This window comes from Cavia porcellus, unplaced genomic scaffold (assembly GCF_034190915.1).
Source record: "Cavia porcellus strain 051 isolate PalLab524CR breed Dunkin Hartley unplaced genomic scaffold, mCavPor4.1 scaffold_34, whole genome shotgun sequence".
In the NCBI taxonomy this organism is placed as follows: Eukaryota; Metazoa; Chordata; class Mammalia; order Rodentia; family Caviidae; genus Cavia; species Cavia porcellus.
In genome coordinates, this window is record NW_026947517.1 from 8,801,176 (window position 1) to 8,805,105 (window position 3,930).

The following is a 3,930-nucleotide window of genomic DNA, read 5'->3' on the forward strand; positions in this document are numbered from 1 at the left end:
GGGGCTTTTCAGTTAAGGTTTTTCTCTCAATTTCAGACAACTGTGTAACTGAGGCTGGCCTCTAACTCAAGGCAGTTCTCTTGCATCAGCCTCCCAAGATATATTTCTTATTTCTGAGTGAAGGATGATCACTTCGTGACACTGAGCTATAATTTGCAACTTGTGCCTTGTTTCATTGTTTATACATTGTTTACACAGTTTTCCATTGTCAATTGAATAATTATTTATGTACTATATTTGATATTATTTATGTTTTGTTATATGAAACTAAATTCAAATTTCAAAATGCTGCTTAAGTATATTAAGAACAAAGAATTCAGTGACCTAAATGAGATTTGAAGAGATGTCATATGTAGTCTATCAAAGTGATTCATGAGATATTTGCCTACCCCTTTGCTTAATGGATGCTGGTCCTGCAGGACCCCACTGTGAGCTCTGCTTTAGAGACAGTGGGGACACAGGGACCATTGCAGTGACTCAGCACAAAAATCAGTGCTCCCATTTGGCTGTGAGTTGCAATCTAGCATCCAAATTGCTTTTTCAAAAAATGTGTCTATACATAAAATTAATCACCAAGACATGGAATTAAGCTTTGAAGAATTCAGTCTCCATTCAGCTGTGATGTTTGGTTCTACTTTGTTTAGTTCAGTTTTGTTTTATTGAGACAGGGTTTAACTATGTGTATCACTGGATTTGAAACCTGTATGGTGCCTACAATTTCCTTGACTTCACAGCAGCCCTCCTCTCTCAGCTTCTTGAGTCTTGGGATTATAAATATACACCAACTCTGCTTTTGATTCAGATTTTTATGAGAGAATTTAAGATATCCCAGGCCGTGAGTCTCAATCTTCCTTTGAGAAATACATGTATGAATTTTTTTGTATCATACATTTATCACTTGGCCACTGACCAGTTATCCCCCTAACATTACTTGGGAAGCACATTTGTTTATGCACTGACTATAGTGAGCGTCACCGGGGCAGTTGTCATTTTAACCAGTTGATGCTTGTATTGAACACATTACAATAGTCACTTTTGTATTTGTTGTTATTTTAGAAAAACTAACAAATGTATGCAATTTTTAATTATCTTTTATTTAAATAATTGCACTGGTAAGGACTTACGTATAAAGCCTTAGGCTAACTGTGATTCCTTTAGTCCCAGCATCAGCAGAGGATGAGATGGAACAATCATGGCTTTGAGGCTGACTTTGGAAGGCAATTTTGCTGGATGATTTAGCAGAATGTTTGGTAGTTGTGTTTATACCTACATTTGAAGTTTAAGGAAACAGGTAAGTTTAGATTAAGAATATAAATGTTGGATAGGATAGCTGAATCATGAAAATTATGATTTCTATTTTTTTGGCCCAGGAAACGTGCATTTCATGGTAATTTGTGGGGCAGTCTTAAATATGCCTGTATTAGAGTAAAACATAGTGAAAAATGAATGAGGCAGGCATTCTAAGTTCTGAAAGTAGAGGCATTATCCAAACTTTTTTACTCAATGCTATTGCTGGTGCTTTTTATAGAAAAAAGATAGGCAACAAAACACAAAAAATGATTATATAATAATTTAATACTTGTGCACAAATGAAGAAGCCAAAAAACAAACAAACAAAAAGTCAAACAAAAAAAGGATGAAGAAACAATCTACAGGATAGTAGAAGATTGCATGTTACTCCCTGACAGCTAACATGTAAATCCAATAGAAATATGAAATGAATACACACTTTTCAGAACAGGCACAAATTGTCAAGTAATACCTGAAGAACTATTGAGCATTTATGCACAATAGAGAAATGCAGATCAGTACACCATCTCATTGCAGAGACAAATCACCACAAGATAAAAAGAACACTCATGAGATGGAAGGGGAAAAGAAACTATTTGACCTTGTTGGTGGAAATGTAGGCAAGTACTTCAACCACTACTGAAGTCAATGTTCAAAGTATTCAAATGATTAAACATAGTAAGTCCACTAAGTGCAGTGCTTCCTTTAATGGGTCTCATACTCAAAGATCTAAGGACCCATTGCAGTGATTCATGCATATTCCTGTTTACTGCAGCAATAGTCACTTTTCTGTGGAGAGCAGCATCAAGCACTGCTCCATCACCACCAAATGCCAATGATAAACAACAAATACTCATCAGTGTACTCTGTTTAGTAAATGATAAGGTATTTTATTATGAAATGGGCTCTAAGTTAGGTTTTCATATTGTGATAAGCATGATATAAGCATGATAGTCATGCTAATGTAACAAGGCCATCACTATTACACTCTTGTGTTAATTAGATTTGAACTGTTTTTCTTTTGGTGGCAACATCTTGCTATGAAGTTCAGGTTGGATTTTAGATCACTTTATAACCCAGAGTGGTCTCAAACAATTCTCCTGAATCAGCCTCTCAAGTACTTGGTTACACACCCATGCCATCATGCCCATTTAGATTTGGTATGTTAGCTTCAGTATTTTTTTTTAATTTCAACTGTTTTGGTTGTTAAAGTATTTCCACATTTTACCTCCAGCATCTATAACCACTGTGACCTTATTGAGGTGGTGATGTACATACCACCATCCTCATGACATTCTCTCATGTGTCCAGTGTTGTCAGTGTACTGCAGTGAGACTTATGTTTACAAATGTATATAACTGTATGTTTTTCTACTTTCCTTCAAAAAGATTTTAAAATTGCCTTATATAATCAATAACCTTGTCTACAGTTTGATGCACATGCCCACAGTTAAGTAGAGTGCAGCACACACACACGGAAAAGAGACCACATAGTTCCTGTGAGAGGTTTGTCAAGGCACATGAGAAGACAACTCTGTGGAGGTATGTGTTCCTGATTATTACATTTGAATTCGCCTCAGCGTTTCTCATTGTTGTTGTGGGAGGTAGACCAGATGACTACTTTAAGATATGGAGTTATAAAGCATCCTTTTTTTTGTACAGAGGATCAAACTCATGACCTTGAGCATGCTAAGCAGATGCTTATGCCACTGAGATCAATCCTCAGCATTCACCAAGTCTGTTTTGGAATTTAAGTATCCAAAGAACTGCGTTGGTGGTGTGGCCCACTTAGTGATGTCAACTTGGGTCACCCAGTGAACTGAGGCACCATGGTTTTGGGCATAGAGCATCCATTGAAGGATTGTTGCAAACACCATCAAAGGAGAAATGGAGGGGAAGGTGCTGGGGTGTTGATTCTCATGGAAAAGCTGGTATCACAGTTTTCCAGATATGAACACAGACATCATCATCACCAGAGGAGGAGGAGTAGCTCAGGACTTCATCAGTACTGTGCATGGCTACTGTTTTCTTTTGCAGATCTCTGGCCCTCATCCTGAGCTTTTTGTCTTGGCTCCAGTATTGATCACTCAGCCTGGTGGCACACATGCTGTGCCCAAGTGCACAGACTTTGTAGGTTCCAACAATGAACTTTGACTCTTTCTCGTAAACAACTTTGATAGAAACGTGTATGAGACACTGGGAGTGCCTCTAGGTCTCCAAGTAAACTTGTGTTGGTCCTTGCCATGGGATGTAAGTTTTCAGCAGAACTTAAGAAGTATATTGTCATAGGAGTCAGATTGTCAGCAGGATTCTTTAGGTATCTAGTATGTGGACAGATCTACACCTCTCTAAATCTGACTTTTGGGGAGTGAATACTTTAATATAATCTTATCAATTAAATCTCTTTCCTTGCAAATCCTGACTACAATAGATGGGAAAGGGTAAGAGGTGCCATTTGTCAGACATAACAAAGTTTTTTAGTTAGCTAATATTCCATGACACTTCTCTCATGTGGAGAAGCCCAGCTATATCAATAGCTTGGCTTTGAAGACTGTTGATAGATTACCTACAGATATCAAGGCATTACATTCTGCGTTGCATGATCAAGAATCACCAGGGTTAGGAATCTCCATGGTGCTTC